Source organism: Prionailurus viverrinus, chromosome E3 (assembly GCF_022837055.1).
Source record: "Prionailurus viverrinus isolate Anna chromosome E3, UM_Priviv_1.0, whole genome shotgun sequence".
Classification (NCBI taxonomy): Eukaryota; Metazoa; Chordata; class Mammalia; order Carnivora; family Felidae; genus Prionailurus; species Prionailurus viverrinus.
This window is the reverse complement of record NC_062576.1, coordinates 39,249,364-39,269,650: the sequence shown is the minus strand read 5'-3', so window position 1 is coordinate 39,269,650 and position 20,287 is coordinate 39,249,364. Positions and strand designations below refer to the sequence as shown.

The following is a 20,287-nucleotide window of genomic DNA, read 5'->3' as shown; positions in this document are numbered from 1 at the left end:
GTTTGGAGAGGGCTGGGAGGGCACAACGCCTTTCCAGACACATGGTCCTCCAGATGTCCCACCCCTCACCTCCACATACCGGCCTGCAGAGCATCGGGTAAATATGTGTGCGCGTGGAAGGGGGTCTGGGATCGGATTCCAGAGCCTTCATCCTGAGCAGGCACTCAGATGCTTCCCTCTCTCCTCCCAGGATATGGGGGCGGGCGTGGGGAATAGGAACAAAGCCCTGGTCCCACGCTGAAGAGGAAAAGGGTCTGTCCCCTTGGCCAGTTGTTCTCCTGCAGACTCCTGGGATTTTATTGACTCTCCAGAGCAAATGTGGGGGGAGGGGGATGGAATCAACAAATGCAGCCCCACAAGCTTTGCCCTTCCCTCACCAAGAAGGAGGCGAAGCCAGAAGGGCACTGCCAGGACACAAGCCCTGGTGTCACCCTTGCTGGTGTAGGTCCAGCTGTCTGGTACTTTCAGCATCGTGAAGGCCTCAAAACACCTTGCGTGGAAATGTCAAACTGATTTGTTTCCTACTCTGCCCCGGCTTCCTGAGGGCATACCCCCGAGGGAGGGTGCTGGTCCATGCACATTTGTGTAACAAGTTTTTTTTTTTTTTTAAAGTAGGCTCTACATCCAACTTGAACTCAGCTGAACTTAGAACTCTTGAACCGGCGCTTGAACTCAGAACCCGGCGATCAAAAGTCACATGCTGTATGGACTGAGCCAGCCAGGTTCCCTAAACACATATTTTGGACACCATGCCAGGATGCTGGAGAAAGAAGGGTGAAAAAGGCATAGGTGTCCTTTGCAGCTCATGGCCCAGTGTGGGGTTCTAGAAGTCGCTCCAGAGCTAACGCAAGTCGTATGTGTGGTGAGCTGACTTCTGCCACAGTTAACTGCTTGTCTTTCTGCCTTCTGTCTTTCTGATTTTTATCCCCAACTTTTTGTTTTGAAAAATTTCAAACCTATGGAAAAGTTGAGAAGAGTTACCTGGATTCACCAACTGTTCACATCTTACAGTACTTGGTGATTCTCTCTCTTACATACACACATGCATGAACTTTTTTTTTCATTTTTTCCCCCTCTGAACCATTCGGTAATGAATCTCAAACATTATCAGATATTACTCCAAATACCAGATACCCTAAGTACTAAGAACGAGGATATAAGGATACTATTTTATTTATTTTAATGTTTATTTATTTTTTGAGAGAGAGAATGAGCAGGGGAGGGGCAGAGAGAGAGGGAGACACAGAATCCAAAGGAGGCTCCAGGCTCTGAGCTGTCAGCGCAGAGCCCAACATGGGACTCGAACCCGCAAACTCCAAGATCGTGACCTGAGCCGAAGTCGGATGCTTAACTGACTGAGCCACCCAGGCGCCCCAAGGATATTTTAAATACTCAGAATACAGTCATCACACTCTGCAAAATTAACATCATTATCATAGTTTAATGAATCCATCATCAGATTTCTTCAGTTGCCATGGTGATAATGTCCTTGACAGCTCTTCCCCCTTCCTGATCCGGGGCTGAATCAGAGATCCTGCATCACTTTTAGGTGTCACATCTCTGTAGCCTGCTTGTATCTAGAACACTCTCACACTTACCCACCTCTTAAAGTTCTGTGAAGACAATGTTTTTGAAAAGTGCATTCCAAGCAGAATGTCCCTCAGTTTAGATCTGTCTGGGTGTCTCCTTGTTACTAGACTGAGGGTACATGCAGGCATCCCCGGGATGTCTCTATTTTTTCTTTGTAATTAATAAGTAGCCCGAGTGTGTGGAAATGTCTTTCACCCCATGATTTTGGCATTTGGCGGCAATCCTTTCCTAAATCATTTGCTACAATGGTATATGCAAAGTGGTGACTTTTCTGTCACTTCGTCGTTGTCATTTGCAAATCCTGGTTTAAACTTTCTGTCTTTGTCATGAAATTTTCGGCTTACAGATGTTTGGTTGGTAACACAGTTCCCCTCCAACGGTGCGTGCTCTGTACCAGGCACGGCTTGCTTTCTACGCATGATCTCCTGGAATCTCTGCAGCACCCCTTAGGGCAGGATTCATCATCCTCATTTACAGCCAGGATTAGTGGTTTAGCGACTTGCCCAGTGACTCAGCCAGGATTCAAACTCCCTCTTTTAGCCACTTTGCAATATTGTCCATCTGCATGATATTTATGTATGTATGTATGTATGTATGTATATATGTATGTATTTATTGCTTATTTTTTAGAGAGACGGAGACAGAATGCGAGTGGGTTAGGGGCAGAGAGAGAGGGAGACACAGAAGCAGAAGCACGCTCCAGGCTCTGTCAGCACAGAGCCCGACACAGGGCCCGAACCCGCGAGCTGTGAGATCATGACCGGAGCCGAAGTCGGAGGCTCAACCGACTGAGCCACCCAGGCGCCCCGTGCATGATAATAATTTATTATTTTACTATTCCTCACTAACCAGTAATGTCACTTTTTCCAGATGACCAAGGAGGCTCAAAATGGTCATTCTGACCACAGGTCCGTTACAACATTCTGATGCCTGGCAGGACAAACAGCACCGTGTGTCACCTGCCAGTGTGTGACCAGCCTGGGATCATTCTTAGATTGAGTTCTGCTTAGTTGAATTTTTCTTATTGTCCAGTCAGTCCTCGTACTTCATATTTTTACAGAGTATCCAGTGCTTTTGGTTTTCTGGATCCTCCTCAGAAAAATAACCCCAAACCCAACATACTCTCTAAAAAAATGGACGGATCCAAATGCATACGTGTGATGCAAATGTTAGATGTGTGATATTCTCAGGTTGGGCAAGAAGGGTGTTGACTGCGCATCTCTGGGACCAGGACCTGTACAAGCTTCCAGAAGGCAGTAACACAGCTATGTTGCAGGCAGCCTCCCCCTGCCGAGACAGAAACCAAATAGTACAACAACCTGCCCTGTCTCCCCTTGCCGGGAAACTCCTTTGAGCTGAGGCTCACATACATACGCAGGATTGGGTAGGAAGTTGGGCTTTCCAGTCCACAGCAGGATATTTTGCAATTGCAGTGATAATTTCGCAACACGGGCATTTCTGGATCATGGACTTATAAGGTAGTGTTTTGATGACATTGAGGCCTCTAGGTCAAGAGAAGATCACTAAGCTTCCATTTTTTGAGGTTCCAGTAATTTTTTTTTTTTTTAATGAAAAAACGTGCAAAGAAGATTATAGCCCGCCCACAGAGGGCTCAAACTCAGGAACCATGGGATCGTGACCTGAGCCAAAGTCAGATACTCAACTGACTGAGCCACCCAGGCGCCCCTCTTGGAATGTCTTTACAATGTTTAATTGAGGGGGGGCACCTGGGTGGCTCAGTCAGTTGAGCATCCGACTTCGGCTCAGGTCATGATCTCACAGTTTGTGGGTTCGGGAACCGCGTCAGGCTCTGTGCTGACCGCTTGCTCAGAGCCTGGAGCCTGCTTCAGATTCTGTGTCTCCTCTCTCTGCCCCTCCCCCACTCACACTTTGTCTCACTCTGTTTCTCAAAAATAAATAAATGTAAAAAAAAATTAAAACAAAACAAAAAAACAGTGTTTGATTGAGGGCCACCTGGGTGGCTTAGTCGGTTAAGCACCCATCTTAGGCTCAGGTTATGATCTCACAGTTGATGAGTTAGAGCCCCATATCGGGCTCTGCCCTGACAGCTTGGAACCTGCTTCCGATTTTGTGCCTCCCTCTCTCTCTCTGCCCCTCCCCCACTGGCACTTCATCTCTTTCTCTCTCTCAAAAATACGGGGCGCCTGGGTGGCGCAGTCGGTTAAGCGTCCGACTTCAGCCAGGTCACGATCTCGCGGTCCGGGAGTTCAAGCCCCGCGTCAGGCTCTGGGCTGATGGCTCAGAGCCTGGAGCCTGTTTCCGATTCTGTGTCTCCCTCTCTCTCTGCCCCTCCCCCGTTCATGCTCTGTCTCTCTCTGTCCCAAAAATAAATAAACGTTGAAAAAAAAAATTAAAAAAAAAAATAAATAAACATTAAAAACATTTTTAAAAAGTATTTTATAATTAGCTTTGCCTTCAAGGGGGTATCAGTCCTGTCCCCCCCCCCCCAACCATCATGATAAAGGTTTATGGTATTTAAATGTGGTACATATCTGTTATTGAGAAAAAGAACGAACCATTGGCAGGATCATGGAAGAGTGAGTTCCTGTGTTAATACGATGCTGAATAGATCCCATTGTGACCCAACTCTCCCTACACTCCAGTCTATTAAATTTTAAGGGAGAAATCTGAGACTTTGAGAGGCTAACTTCTCAAGTTCAAAGTGAATTTCCAGGCAATGAACCTCCCATTGAGACACATATTTGTAACTGTGCTTTCTGAGAACAAACCAAGTTCTTTGGCCGCCTACAACCTCCCGAGCAGGATGGAAACGGAGAGCAAGCCAGATCCCCAAGGTAGGCTACTGTGGGTGGCCTTGAACTGTGGATGTTGTGCAGTTGTGGTGTCGAATAGTTCCTTGGTTGGTTCACCAATGAGTTTCATTTGCAATGTGTTAATGCCAAGTAAGAAGCTTCATAAGGTACAAAGTGCTATACATTATTTATTCTGATTGTTAAATCTATATAGAGGGTAAGAGGGTATTCATTTTATTCTTTACAATTTTTTTTTGTACTTAAACATTTTACAATTTAAAACATTGAAAAAAAATTGTTCTGACAATATTTTTAGGGACCCTACTAGGAGGCTGGCTGTGCGCGTACAGTCCCTGACCGTCAAAGGCTTACAGGTTAGTGAAGAGAAAAACCCAGTTGCCTGGAAGGCAACTGCTCTCCCTTCTTTGGCATCCTTTGAGGTTTGGTTTACATTATCCTGTCCTCACTCCCACCTCCCTGTCTCCTTACCGCCTCCCACCCCACCCCCCTCCCCGCGGCCAAGCTGCCCCGAGTGCTTCGGTCATTCAGCACCTTGTATTGAAACTGTTGTTGAGTCTCCAATGTGCACAAAGTAGTGGGGGAAAAAACGGGACTCCAAGATCTAGGACCTGTGTGACCGGGGCCAGTTATTCGACTTCTCTGAGCTGGTCTCCTCTAAGTGAAATGGCTGGTTTGGGAATTTCAGCGAGATAATGTATGCAAAAGAGCCTGGCACCGTGAGTCAGTATCACCTTCCTTCAGCGCCGGGCTTGTCGTGGTTGGCGCCCGAGGGGCGGACGGAAGATCCCCGTCCCCGAACAGCCATCACCTCCGAGACCCCCTCCGCCCACGGCGCGCGGTTCCCGCGGCCGCACTCACTTCGGCGCGTGGGGGCAGGAAGACCCCGCTCCGCGGGTCTCACGCCCGGCAGCAACCCCGTGGGAGAATCGCTCCCAAGGGAGGCTGCTTGGGCAGCACGGGGTGTGTCTACGGGAAGAGCAGCCCGAGGATAAAAGGGAAGTGTTGGCTCCAGGCGCTGGGAGCGAGAACCACACCGCACGCGGTCTCCGCCGTGGCCCCGAGGGCTCGGCCCGAGGGAGGGAGAGCGGGAGGGAGGAGACGCGACCCGCCCAGGGGGTTGGCGCCCCGCGGGCCGCGCGGTCACGGCCTGGGTCTCCCGCGCCGGGCCAGCGTGCCCTAAACTGCGTCTCCCAGGGGGCTCCGGGGGTACGCAAAGCCAATCGGAGGGCGGGTGGGCGGGCTCACGGGGCCTACGTCTCCCAGGGGGCTCTGGGGCACTGCGCCGTGGTCGGGATTGGCGGCCTCAGCAGCCTATACCTGCGTCTGCCCGAAGCGGCCCGCGCCTAGCGCCAAGGAGGCGCGGCGGTCGCCGCTGGTATCCCCTGCACGACGCCGAGAAGTGGCAGTGGTCGCGGTCCACGGTGGCCCGAGGCTGGAGGACGTGGGTGCGCGGGGGCTGCGCCGCGGCCTTTGCTTCCTCCAGCCCTCCACTCTGTAAGAGCCTGTAGACCTCGTTCACTCGTGTTTACGGCAAGTATTTACCGAGTGCCCACTGTGTACCCCAGGCCGTGCCCGGCCGAGGACGGGCAGGTCGTGGGGCACCCTTGCCCCTGGCCCTTGTCTCCTGGCTTCCAGAGAGGGGAGAAAACCGTCGTTTCTGGTCCTGATGGGAGCATTGAAAGGAATGGGTCACTCAGCCCGTCGCCAGCACTGCCGTTCTGTTGGTTTTCAAACAGCAAGACCCCTAGGGTAGAGATTCTTAAACCCTTCTATATCATTCATTTTGAAAAATGTAGGGAAGTGCTGTGAGCCATAGAGATAATGGTTTTGTTCAGGAAAACACCAGCACCTGCAGTTTCGTGTGTCATTTCAGGGGGTTCATGGAGTTCCTGAAGTCCACCTGGGGGAACCTAGTAGGGACCTCTAGGCATAGATGCTCACGTCAGTCAGAGCGCCCGTACTTTTTCATTGTCTTACATATTTCACCTTCAAGAAAGGTCTTTGATCCGTATGTACTGCAGTGGAATCGAGAGAGGAACACTCCATTAGGTGTATCTGTATTTCTAGTTCCAACATTCTATTTGTTTAAGTCCTTCCCATCGAGACTACTTTCTAGTCTCAGGTTAAGCGCAACCAGACTGTCACCTGCATGGTAGTGTTGTTACGGAAACTGGTCTGGATCACCCAGCAGAAGAACCAAGCGGCACTGGGAGATCTTGGAAGGCAGGAGGTTTATTTTACACTGGTGGGCTCAGAGGAGATCATTCTCCAGAGGTCTGAGTCCTGAGCTTAAGCAGCGGGGACAACTCATAGTCTGTTTGAGCACCGCAAGCGGGGTGGGAAAAAAAAAACCCGGAACAGGAGTTTTGTGGCAGGGACTGGAATTCCCCTATCAGTCCTGTTGGCCATCTTATAACAGGTTTCCCCCTATCATTCCCCCCTTTGATGCCCCTTTAAACGGACATAGGCCGTATTCGAGGGCATCATCTTTATTTATTTCAGGCTGGTCCTTTCTCTCAGTTCCCTGACTTTGGTTGTGACTGTTCCTGACTGGTTTATAAAGTAACAGCATTCTTCTCTGAGGAGGATGCAGGTGCCCCTTTTCTTGGCAGTGAGGAGGTCAAGTGCCCGTCTGTTCTGGAGGGCAACTCCTGCCAGGGAACTTATTTGGCTCTGTAGGGACACTAGGGAGTTGGCCACTCGTTAGTCCCACACAAGAGCCTATGTCCCTATCCCCGTGGCTATCACTGCCCCTAGGAGGACGGGTAGTAACACTGCTCGTTTAGCCCAAGCCTTAAGACTGAAGGGTAATCTAAGCACCAACTTTTATCTTGAGAATCTTTTAATCTCTTTTTCCTGAAGCTCGAGGCACATATTTTAGTGCAAACACTTCCCCCAAATGGCACTGGCAACCTTACTCGCAGGCAAACCAGCAGACTGAAGGAGGTTACACCACATTTAAGCTTTTAAACCCCCCAGATTCTTCCACAGTGGGGCCCAGATTAGAGGCAATCAATACCAAGAAAACAGCCTATCCATAAGAGGAAGGTGATTGCGGACAGGAACCTCTCACTGTTTCCCCAGCTTTCTGGGGCAACCTCTGCCAATCTGATGGCAAGGAGTAAGAACAGTCTATTTATTATACAGGACTGGTGAGTCCTCAAGCTTCTGCCCGGCATAGACCAGCCAGCTTCCAGGGTGTGGCTGGAGCAGGGCTGAAGATCGGACTTGGGTCATTCTTCCAAGTCTGAGGCTCCTCAGGATTGGTCCTCTTGACTCTGGAGTGGTGGGCCCGTGGAGTGATACCTGTGACCCTGAGGGCACTGGGGGTGGCCAGAATAACAGTATGAGGCCCAGTCCACTGTGGTTTGAGAGAATCTTTTTTCCAGTCTTTGACCTAGAGTGAGTCCCTCGGTGAGAAGTGATGTACAGGGGATCCTAAAGAGATTGGTGCTTTCTCGAGGGTATCGTTGAAACTCATTTAGGGTGGCCCCTAATGCTTGAAGTTGTTTTCTTATTTCCTTTCTGGGAGGCTCCCTAACATGGAGGGGGCCTTCCGTATATTAGTTCAAAAGGGGAGAAACCTTGAGTTCCTGGTGTGCAGTGGACACGCAGGAGGGCCAGGGGCAACAGGTCCGGCCATGGGAGGTCTGTTTCCTGGCAGAACTTGGCTAAGGTTCCCTTGAGGGTGAGATTCATTCGCCCTACTTTCCCTGAGCTTTGAGGCCGGTAAGCATTGTAAAGCTTTGAGGGAGCTGGTTAAAGTTTGTATAATGTCCACAGGTCCATTTTCACTGTGGATTGTGGCCGGCAGGCCGAACCGGGGGACAATTTCTTCTTTGAACTCCTGGTGGGGGTCGCGGCGCGGATAAGGGAGGGAGCTGTGTCTACCTCCTTATTAGCTGCCACCTTGGCTCCTTTGCTAGACGATTTCCTCGTGCTGTAGGGTCGTCTCCCTTCTGGTGTCCTTTGCAGGGTAGAACTGTAACTTCTTTTGGAAGCCAGACGGCCTCGAGGAGCTTTAGTATTTCCTCCTTGTTTTTGATGGCCTTCTCCGCTGTGGTGAGGAGGCCCCTGTCTTTGTAGATTGCCCCGTGTGTGTGTACAGTAGCAAAGGTGTACCGGGAGTCAGTTGACTCGCTTGTCCTTGCTAATGGTGAGGGCTTGGATTAAGGCATGTCACTGCATACCCTGCCTTTCGAACGCCCTCTGTGATGAAACTGCCACCGTCCCTGAACAAGGTGAGGTCTGGGTTCTCTAGGGCCTGGTCACGCAGATACGGGCGGCTTGCGAAAACTTTCTTGGTCACCTCAGAGCAGTCACGATCTGGTTTCTCTTTCTTGGAAGGTAGGAAAGTTGTGCAGTTCAGCGTCCACACTGTTTTGAGAGTGACCCGTGGATTCTTGCAGAGGAGCCCCTCCTATTGTGCTAGCTGGGAGTTGGAGAGGTGTGAGAGATGTGACAGCATGGGGAACCTTAGTTCTTGTCCCAGGGTGAGTTTCTCTGCCTCCTTAATGAGCAGAACCGTGGCCGCTTGTGCCCTAAGGCATAGTGGCCATCCGCTGCCACTGGGTCCATCCTCTTCGACAGGGCCAGCAGTCTATGTGAGAACCCTGAGGATGACCTTTTCCTTCTCTTGCACAAAGAGAATAAAGGCTTTTCTATATTCGGCAGGCCAAGGGCTGGTTCCTGCCCCAAGGCGGCCTTTATCTCTAGGAAGACAGCTTTGGCCTCCTCTGCCAGACAGGGCATTCTCGATCTGGCCCTAACAGGAGATTATAGAGGGATCTTGCTATTACTGAGAATCTGGGGATCCAGATTTGGCAGAATCCCGCAGCCCCCAGGAATTCTTGTAGCCCCCTCTTAGTTTGGGTCTGGGGTAGGGAAGTGATGACCTTCTTTTTCTCTAGCTCTAGAGCTCTCTTTCCATGATACCTGATACCCTGAGTTTGACAGAAGTTGGAGGAGGGCCCTGTGCCCTCTGCACAATTCTCTTGGGTATTGCTGGCAAGGAGGAGCTCATCTGCATACTGGAGAAGGGTGCAGCGTGTGGCCTCCCTTTGGAAGCCAGCAAGGTCTCTGGCCAGTGCCTCCCCAAGGAGGGCAGGCGAGTTTTTTAAACCCTTGTGGGAGGCACCTCCAAGTCAGTTCCATCTGACGCCCTGTGTCTGCTTCGGTCCGCTTGAAGGCAAACAAGGGTTGGCTTGGGAAGGGGGTGGGGGCAGGCGGAGGCAGAAGAAGACATCCTTTAAGTCTAGGCAGGTAAACCATCTGGCAGAGCCTGGAATCTGGCTGAAGAGGGGGTATGGGTTCGGGACCACTGCGTGCAAGGGGATGGTCACTTCTTGAACTGGGTGGATACCCTCCTCCCAGCTTCTTGACTGGCAAAAGTGGGGTGTTCCAGGTTGATTGGCATTCAGCCAGCATGCCTGCTTCTTTGAGTCTTGTCAGGTGTTCTTGGATGCCTGCCCTTGCCTCTTGTGGGAGGGGGTATTGCCACTGTCTCTGCGGTCGAGCCCCTGGGATTAATTCTACAATGACGGGCCGCTGGTGGGCAAGTCGGTGGGGGGCAGGGCGGGGGTTGTCCTAGGCCCATACAGTGGGGAGGGTGGTCCTGAATTCAGGTGGGCTGCTCGGTTGGGCCTGGGCACAGGAGAACCTCCATTTTTTAATTCAGTTGGAGGCTGGTGCGTCTTTTGGCCCAAAGGTTATTTGAGCCCCCAGCTTTGAGAGTATATCCTGGCCGAGGAGAGGGATAGGGCACTCAGGTAGGTAGAGGAACTCATCCCATACCGTGTGGCCCCCGAGTTTACATAAAAGTCGTAGTTTGGCCCCCTACTTTTATTTTGACTGTGGGCTCATGGGGACCGAGAAGAAGTGAGCCTGGTCCCCCTCAATCTGAATCTATTCCTGCCAGGCCTATGAAGTCTTTTTCGCAGGGTTCTTGTGCCTAGCGGTTGGTTGGGTTTCAAGGGCCTTTGCCTGGTTGGGACATTTATTCTTTTAATGTCCTTTTTCTTTGTAGTGGGCACATTGATCCCTTGCTAAGGAGGTTTTGGGCTTCCCCCTTTTGGCAGCTGGACCTTCCCTGTCCTTTTGTTGTGGCTCTCTTGTGCCTCGAGGTCAAACGGGTGTAAGCCTCGAGTAGGCTCTCATAATAATCCCCAGGGGATTCCCCTTGGGCTGGGCAGACTCACGGGCTTCTTAGCCCCTGCTCGGATCCCCCGGAGGAGAGCCTCTTGGTACCGGTGGCTGTGGACCGGCACCTGGAGAGTGCTGTGCCTGGCCAAGGGCGCAATCTGGCCACTGGTCCAAGGGAGAGAAGATCTGCTGGGTCCAGAGGTGGTGGGGAGACCGAAGGCGGTGGAGTATCAGGAACCGGGAGGTTCATATGGTGGGGGCAAGATTGGTTCTTCCTCTGGATCGCCAGTGAGAACTTGTGAAGGTTGGGACTTCTGTTGACCTTCCTTGAGCTACTTTGTCGAGGTGACGAAGACCCTAGCCTGTCCCTGTTTGTTGCAGGTAGATCACACGCAAGGGGGAAGGGTTTGGGCAGTCTCTAATGAGGAGTCGATATATGGGAGCTGATCAGGGTAACCTGGGTCTGTGGCGACAACATGCCAGATGTGGCGGACCGTTGGGACATCTAAGGTTCCCTCTGAGGGCCATCCTACACCAACTCACATAAGGTCCTTAACTTGCCGGTGGTTATATTAATTCCATAGTCTCCTGAAAACACCTTTTTTTCTCTGTCCCGACCCCATAATGTTCCCGTGAGAAGAGGTGTAAGGGTGCCCCCTCTAATGAGGAGACCAGTCAGATGCCTGTCTGGCCGTGTCCCGAAGGAACTTGGGTGACACTTAGCTGTAGCAGTCTCAGCTTTGTGACTTACGATCGGAAACTATTCCGATGCCGGCATAGACTGTGTGCTGCTCACCATGGAATTGCAGAGGGGTCCACTCAGACTCCGTGGGCTTTTGGGGACCTTAAGGGTGCCCGCCCGTGGAGCCACAGAATCGAACTCAGCAGGCAAGCCGGACCGAGTCGCACATTCACACTCACGTACACACCAGAGGTTGCTACATTCCCTCCCACAGAATTTCTCCCTGTGAGACCACTGAGGTCTCCGGGGAATGATCAGGTTCCCCTTCCGCCACTATGGGTGGGCTGGACAGGACAGAATTGGGTCCCAGGCCTTCCGGTATTCGACCTTGGGTCCAGGGCCTCACCTGCTAAGTCTCCTCGAGTCCGGCAGGAATGGCAGAGCAGGCTGGCCCGAGGCTCCCGAGCGGGAGACTGCCGAAATCCAGTCAGGGTGCGCCTTCTCCCTTGCGGCTCCTCCTTCCGTCACCGCCTCTCCATTTTCCCAAACCGGTGGCAACAGTGGGCCAGCGCGGTTGGGTTTCCCCGTCAGGGAACCAAATATTACATAACCTGGTCTGGATCACCAGCGGAAGAACCAAGCGGCACGTGGAGATCTTGGAAGGCCAGAGGTTTATTTTACACCGGCAGGCTCAGAGGAGATCATTCTCCCGAGCATCAGCAGCGGGGACAATTTACAGTCTGTTGGAGCGGGGCAAGCGGGGTGGGAAGAAGAACCCAGAAGGAGAGTCTTCGGGCAAGGTCTGGAATTCCCCTGTGAGTCCTGTCGGCCGTCTAGTAACAGATTTTCCCCTATCAGTGTGAGGGGCACCTTCTTACTCAAATCCTCGTCAACCTTGTGGAACATTCCCTTGCCTGACACACTTGGCAATTAGTTAGAGGTCATAAACAACCTAATGCCTATCACCAGACCACTGGCCGAGTAAATTTCGGTGAATCTGCTCCATGGACTGCGCTGCATCTGTTGGAAATGTGCCGTGGTTTTCCATGTGCTCATGTGCAGAGATGGTCACTACAGAACTTGAATAAAAGCGTGTTTGTGGTACAATATGGCACTATAATCCCACGTTTGTAAAAAGTATGAAAAATATTTTCAAAATTCCAGTATCTGAAGGGAGACAAGAAATAACATGGCACCTGTAGAAAGTAGAATTAGAGACAGGGGCTGTGGTTTTCACTCTGTGCTCCATACATTTTTGTGGTTTTCAATGAACATTTAAACTTTTTGTGACACTTGAAACATAGTCCGTAAATATATTCAACATGGGCTTGAACTCATGACCCTGAGATCGAGAGTTGCATGCTCTTAGGACTGGGCCAGCCAGGTGCCCCTGCTCATTATTCTTTATAACAAAAACTTAAATAAAACCTCATTAACTGGAACGCTTTTTTTTCATTGCAATGCAGAGGAGTAGGAAAATGATTTTTAAAATGCAGACTGTGCCCCAGAGAAACACATATGTGAGATTTTCAAATAATATGTGAGGTTTGCCAATACTGGAGAAACAGAACAGACCTGCCTCTGAAGTTAAACGCACAGCACAAACCTACCTCTAAACTTAAACACACACACACGCACACACGCACACACATGCTGCAGGCATCAGGTTAATGCAGATACAGACTTAAGGTCTCAAGCCTTGACTCCCTTGATGTCACACAACAGAAGCCACAATTAAAAAAAATTTGAGCTGAAATGACGGTAAGGCCACTTGCCCAGGAAGGTCTTAGTATTTGCACAAGAGCCTTCACACAGGGCGTGACCTAGCTGTGCATCCCCAAGCTCACGTGGCACTTCTGCTTCCTGGAGGGGGTGCCCTCGCACGTGGTCTCTGGGGCTGGCGGTAGAAGCACAGTGGACACTCCCCTCCCACCCCCACCCCAAGGACCATCTGCAGAAGACAGCAGTTAGAAACAGTTCTTTTTTTTTTTTTTTTTTTTTCAACGTTTATTTATTTTTTGGGGGACAGAGAGAGACAGAGCATGAACGGGGGAGGGGCAGAGAGAGAGGGAGACACAGAATGGGAAGCAGGCTCCAGGCTCCGAGCCATCAGCCCAGAGCCCGACGCGGGGCTCGAACTCACGGACCGCGAGATCGTGACCTGGCTGAAGTCGGACGCTTAACCGACTGCGCCACCCAGGCGCCCAAAACAGTTCTTAATGCTGCAGGCAGTAGTTAGGAGAAAACAACCTTGTAAGTCAAAGCTAAAATCAGACATCAAAGACCACACAGAACATTTTCCAAGATTGATCTAGTGGTGGCAGGAGGGTATCAAAACACCAAAAATCATAGCTTTGGAACTGCCACGGGTGACACTTAACGGTTGAAGCTAACGTATATTAGCACTAGATTTATGCGTGATGTAAGAATCCTGTGAGTGCCTCATATGCCTTCATAGCACAGGCTCCAGGGCCAGACTGCCTCAGTGAGAATACAGTGCCTTCCGTTAACCAGTTGTGCGACCCTGGCTGAGTGATGTACCTACCCACTTATTCAGCCTTGAAAAAGAAGGAAATTCTGATACATGCTATAGCATGGATAAATCTAGAAAGCGTTATGCTAAATGAAGTAAGCCAGACACAAAAGAGCAAACGTATGATTGTACCTATATGATGTACCTAGAATATTCAAGTTCGTAGAGACAGAAAGTAGAGTAGTCATGATCAGGGCCTGGGAGGGGAGGGGAGTAGAGAGTTATTTAGTGCTTAGACTTGCCGTCCAGGATGATGAAAAAGTTCTGGAGATGAGTGCCGGTGATGGTTGTACAATAATGTGAACGTACTTCATGCCACCGAAGTGTACACTTAACAGTAGTTAAAATGGTAAATTTTAGGTTCCATTGTACCACCCCAAAAGCCTAAAAAATGCACATACCCGTTGATTCAGTTATTCTATTTCTAGGACTATCCTAAAGAAATGGCTGGATGTATGCAAAGTCGCACTACAAGATGTCCCTCACAGAATTGCTCATGAAACCAAGAATTGAAAACAACCTAAATGTCTACCAGTAGAAGAGATAGTAAGTACAAGTGTGGTATGCCCATCCTGTGGCATACCGTGCATCTGATGAGAGTATGCAAGTCCTGTGCATCTTGATCCACACGCACTGTTGTTATTTTAAAAAACTGGGAAAATGTGTATCGCATCACACGTACACATAACACATACAAATACATGCGTAAACACGTCAGGAAATGGGTAGGATGTACAGTCAGCTGTTACCTATAAAAAGGAGAAAAAGTGAAATGAGGGGGTGATGGAAAAGTTTCCCCATTTTCTTTGTTACATCTATATTCTTTGGATCGTGTACAATGACTGTTTATTTATGTACTACTGTGGTTCTGGTTATCTATTGTTGCATAACCAACACCCCAGAAGTTAGTGGTGTAAAAACAGCCTTTCTCCTCTCACAGTTTTGTGGTCAGGGTTTTGAGCAGGGCACAACAGGGACAGCTCATGTCTGCTCCGTGACTGGAGCTTCAGCTGGGGTGGCTCCCATGTCCAGAGATTGCTGGAAAGGAATGGGATACTTGACTGGGGTTATGTATCTCTGGCTTCAGTACTGGCTCTCTGCTGGTGACTCCTTGGTTCTTGCCCCCCTTGTGTCTGCTGGGACTGGAATATCCAAGTGACTTCTTCACCTGCATGTGGCGTGCCTGCGCTGGGCTGTCTGGAACAGGTAGACTGCTGCACGTCTGTCTCTGTCCGTGTGTATAGCTTGGGCTTCCTCACGGCATGGCGGTCTCAAGATAATCAGCCTTCTTAAATGGCGGCAGGTGTTCTCAGAGGTAGCATTCCAGGAAGCCCCAGGTGGTGGCTTCAAGACTTCTTAGATAGGCCTAGAAGGTCATGTCCACTTCATTCTGTCGCCCAAGCTTGTCACCAAGGCCAGTCTAGGCACCCCTTGTCAATAAGTAATAAGGAATTTGCGGCCATTTTTAACCTACCACACTTACGTGATGTTAAAAGACTTTCAACAGGAAATTCAACGTGACCCATGACTTATAGTGACCTTCATTAAAGCAGAGCACACCCACCTCTTTCGTTTTTTTTACCAGTCACTGCAAACGGAGTCTCTTTGGAAATCCTCTACTGGGCCTGTTGCTTCCTTCGAAGTTTCTTATGCCATTCCTCAAATTAATGTCCAGGCCAGTGGTTTTCATCTCTGGCAGCACAGTAGAGTCATCTGGAGAGCTTTAAACAATCTTGATGCCCAGACCAAATACATCAGAACCTCCAGGGGGTGGCACCCAGGTGCTGTGGTCTGAAAGTTTGTGTCTTCTCAAAATTCCTATGTTGAAATCCTAATGCCTGGTGTGATGGGATTAGACGGTGGGACCTTTGGAGTTTCTTGGGTCATGAGGGTGGATCCCTCATTAATGGGATTAAACCTCTTATAAGAGAAACCCCACAGAGCTCCCAAGCCCCCTCTACCCTGTGAGTACCAAAGGTCAGCAGTCTGCAACCCAGAAGAGGGCACTCCCCTGACCATACCGGCACCCTGATCTGCGACTTCCAGCCTCCAGAACTATGGCAAATAAATTCTGGGGGGGGGTGCCTGGCCGTCTCAGTCAGTGGAGCATGGAGACTCTTGATCTTGGGGTTATGAGTCTGAGCCCCACATTAGGCATCGAGATTATTTAAAATAAAATCTTTTAAAAAAAAGAAAGAAATTTCTGTTGTTTATAACACACCCAGGCTGTAATATTTTGTTATAGCAGCCCGAATGGACTAAGACAGCGGGTCTCAGAAGTTTTTAATTTTTTTTAATGTTTATTTATTTTTGAGAGAGAGCGCCTGTGCGCACAAGCGCCAGCGAGCAAGCGGGGGAGGGGCAGAGAGAGAGGGAGACACAGAATCCGAAGCAGGCTCCAGGCTCTGAGCTGTCAGCACAGAGCCTGACGCGGGGCTCGAACTCACAAACTGTGAGATCATGACCTGAACCGAAGTCGGACGCTTAACTGACTGATACCCAGGCGCCCCCTCAGGTGTTAGAAGTTTTTAAAGCTCTGCAGATGAATCCATTGTTTACAAGAATCGGAACCACTGGTCTAGACTGTGAGTAACTGACCCGGCACCAGCGGTTTCAGAAGCGGCTGCTTAGCACTTGTCAGCCACCAGTCCTCGTTGGCAAAGCGATGGGTTGGCTGTACGCACCTGGCCATGGAATTGCGAGAAGCTTTGGCTGATAGTGAGCCTGCGTCCTCCCTTTCCAGGGCTGAGCGCTGTGCGCCACGGAGCCCGCTCAAGCTCTGCATCTTTCACCCTCTGGCCACAGCCAGCTCGAGGATGAAACGTCTTGGTGAGCGGCTTCTGTCTGTGCTGGGTCTGATGCCTACTCTCTAAGTCCTCTGCCCAGGGACCTTGTTGAACAAAACAGTTGTAAGGACAGAAAGCACGGCACTTTCTGAAATAGCTTCAGTCCCACAAGCTGCCTGCTTGCTTCCCAGGGGAAGCTCTATGCTGTTGGAGCTGCCTGATGGAACTGCAGAGGGAACTTGCAGACCCTGAGTTTCTGGGAGGAGACAGAGGGGAGCCTTTGCGAAGTACAAGTCTCATGTGAATGGCTCGTCTGTCTGCCAGCAGGGTCTTGAAAAAAAATACAAAGGCCTGAGGGGTACTCCCAGCATCGCAGAGCAGGCGGGGTGGACAGGAAGCCGTGCCAGGGCCAGGACCCCGGGTCCCCACCTCTCGTGTTCCCTGTCGCCCTCCCCGCAGCAGAACCTACAGCTTTCTTTCTTCCCCTTTGTTGTTGGAAGAGACTTCTTCTTGTGGCTGGAGCACACACCCTGCTTCAAACCAACAGCCAGATTGGCTGGAATAACCTTGGGAGATAGATAGATTTTTAATAACACAGAACATAAATACCGATGTCACCATCCCCCATAATTAACAAACGTGATTTCTACTTGCTTGATTTTGTTACTTCTATTTTGTGAGAAGGCACCTCCGGACTGTTCACGTGTTGAGAGCCTACATGTGGTGCCCTGAGGCAGCCAGACTACTTCCGTGGGCTTCTCGAGCTCATTCCTTTGGTCAACCAGGTTGGCTGGGGGCCCTCTAGCATTTGGACAACCCTGAGAGAAACCTTGAAGAGGAGGGAGTCCATCCTGCCCAGGGGGAACTATATTGTCCCAGGAAACAAGGCAGTGGAAGCGTGCCCCATCCCCGAGCACACGGCGAGGGGCCACTGGTTCTTTCCTGCTGGCCTCTGCTCTCCCTGCCCCCCAGGAAAGGGCCCCCATTTGGGAGAGATGAAAGAGTTTGTACAGAATGCAAAGTAGGCATGGACAGGCCTCTCGGGGGCCATTTGGTTAAGGTCTCACCTTCATGAAAGGTCTCACCTTTTTAAGTTCTTTCCACCAAAACACCTAGTTGTGTTCTTGTGTTGGCTGTTAAAGATGCTAGATGCAAGCACATAAACTATACCACACTTTTTATAATATTTAATTTTCTAGGAGCCTTGAAAAATGCGGGGGGATAGGCTTTGCTAGACCTCTAAGAAGTCCTGTCTGACCAACTGGAAAAGACAGGTTGGACCTGTCTCATTCTGGGGATAGAAAAATCCCCCATCTGAGTTGTTCAAACACCCAGACTTGGGGGCTGATGGAACTGATCCTAAGTGCTGAGGAGAGGCCAAGAGCTGAGCTCCCCTTTCCACATTGTTCTCCATCCTCACCGGGCACTTGGGGAGAGGAAGCATGGAGCTGGGCCTGGAAGCTTAAGTCTGAGCTGTGGGTGTTTCTGAGATTATTCTGCCCAGATCACTAGGCTAGGAGGGAGAGAGGATTCCAGGACAGGTACTCATTTCAGAATTAAAGATCACAGAGTTTCCAGGAGGGCCCTTTGGACCTTTCTTGAGGAACATGAAGGTGACTGCAGGTGCAGGAGGGCCAGGTGTACTGTCTCTTGCCACTCCCCTCCCATGTCGTGAGCCCCTTGGCCTAGTCACCAGTCTCTTCCCTGATTTCCTTGATTTTAGCCTAGACAACACACTGTGAAAGAATCCCTGCAGATTCTGGAAGGTCACAATCGAAAAAATCTTAACGTGGTCCCTGCAGGTTTTTTTCTGCTTTCTAGAAGATAAACAGCTATGGCATCTTTGGGAAGACAACTTGGCTGGAGTAAGGGATGAGGCCTCTCCAAGGCCCTTTGGCCTCCTGTTCTCACTGCTACCTTTAATACCTAGGAAGCTGTTAACAATTGCTATATAAAGTCCCTAGAATGTTTTTGTTTGCTTTTACAACCTCTTAACAAGGGAAGAGGAAGTAAACACACACACACACACACACACACACAGGGAGGCAGAATGGGAAGCCACTCAAACTCCTCTATCTCACTTCCCCTTCACATAAGCACAAGCGTGCCTCCAAAGATCCAAAAATACTTGAGAGGTCCAAGAGTACATTTGTGTCCTACAAATAGAACCCTTCTTGTCTAGGGCTTTGGGGACACTTAACAAGCCTTTTCTATAGGAAAACCTATATGAACTTTTCAAAGCAGAGTAGAATGAACCTCATGTTCTAATCAATGCAGAAAAAAATCTGGGGGGGGGGGTGCGGAGAGAGAGAGAGTGCACACACGAGCAGGGGCAGGGCAGAGAGAGAGAGAGAGAAGAAGAGAGAGAGAATCCCAGGCAGGCTCCACACTGACAGTGCAGACCCTGACATGGGGCTAGATCTCACAAACCTTGAGATCATGACCTGAGCCAGAATCAAGACTCAGATGCTTCCCCAATTGAGCCACCCAGGCACCCCCTGAAATTTGTTTTAAAAGGAAAATTTTCTTGACCAGTTAACGAACTCTTGGCTTAAAGGGGAAGTAAAATAAAAACTGCAGTGACAAGCTATTTTGAAATGATCAACAGAGAATGTTGTATGTAAAAATTATGGGAAATAAAGCTGTACTTTGAGGAAAACTCATAGCCTTAAATGCTTTTATCATTTAACAGAGATTAGAAATAAAATACACTGATATTTATTGTTCTCTACCCTGTAAGACCCAGTCATGTGTGTGATGTTGATGTAGGTATATCAGGAGAGCAGAAGAGGACACAGGTCAGAGCAGGATTATAGCTAAGCCTCCCAGCTAAGGTCAACTGTGTTTGGTGCTAAAAATAAGTTCTAAACAAAGTACCCTGGGAGCCCAGAAGAAAGTTATTCTCACTTGCGGTGAGAGCCAGAATCAGCTGTTCAGGGCCTGTGTCACAAAGATCTTTAAAGCTTTGTTGAGGAGTCTGTGCTTTATTATCAGGACAGTGGGGAACCACTGGAGGAGGGGTGTGTGTGTATGTGTGTGTAAAGACTTTTATTTTTGTTGCTGCTCTTTTGTTTTTCTCTTTCATAATAGTTTCCCAGATGTGGAACTGCTTGATTAAAGAAAAACAGGGGCACCTGGGGTGCTCAGTTGGTTAGGCATCCGACTCTTGATTTTGGCTCAGGTCATGATCAAACAGTGTGGGAGTTTGAGACCTGCATCTGGCTCTGTGCTGACGTAGCCAAGCCTGTGTGGGATTCTTTCTCTCTCCCTCCCTCTCTGCCTTTCCCCCACTCACAAGCTCTTGCTGTCTCTCTCAAAATAAATAAATAATAAAGAGAAAAAACAGGGCGCCTAGGTGACTCAGTCAGTTAAGTATCTGACTTTGGCTCAGGTCATGATCTTGAAGTTCATGGGTTCTAAGCCCTGCATCAGGCTCCACCCTGGCAGTGCGGAGCCTGCTTGGGACTCTCTCTCCCTCCCTCTCTCTGCCCCTCTCCACTCGCTCAGTCTCTCAAAAATAAATAATAAACTTTAAAAAAAAATGAAGAGGAGAAACATTTTAAGCTTCTTTTAAGTTTATTTATTTATTTTGAGAGAGAAAGAGAGCATGAGTGGGGGAGGGGCAGGGAGACAGACAGGGAGTGGGAGAATCCCACGCAGGCTCCACGCTTAGCATGGAGCCTGACTCGGGGCTCCATATCATGACCGCAAGACCATGACCTGAACTGATATCAGACACTTAACCGACGGAGCCACCCAG

General features: G+C 49.8%; 1 long non-coding RNA gene across 2 annotated transcripts in view; it reads left to right on the top strand.

Annotated features, from left to right (window-relative positions):
• LOC125154199 (uncharacterized) overlaps positions 1–18,179 on the top strand; it is a 36,568-nt gene extending 18,389 nt beyond the window's left edge. The window contains exons 3-5 of one of the 2 annotated variants that reach the window (XR_007147714.1): positions 1–97; positions 616–1,637; positions 18,166–18,179. This is a non-coding gene — a long non-coding RNA (uncharacterized LOC125154199). Of the gene's footprint in view, positions 98–615; positions 2,272–18,165 lie in introns of those variants that run through there. The other variant, XR_007147713.1, reaches the window with a different exon arrangement.
• Positions 18,180–20,287: the final 2,108 nt, after the last annotated feature.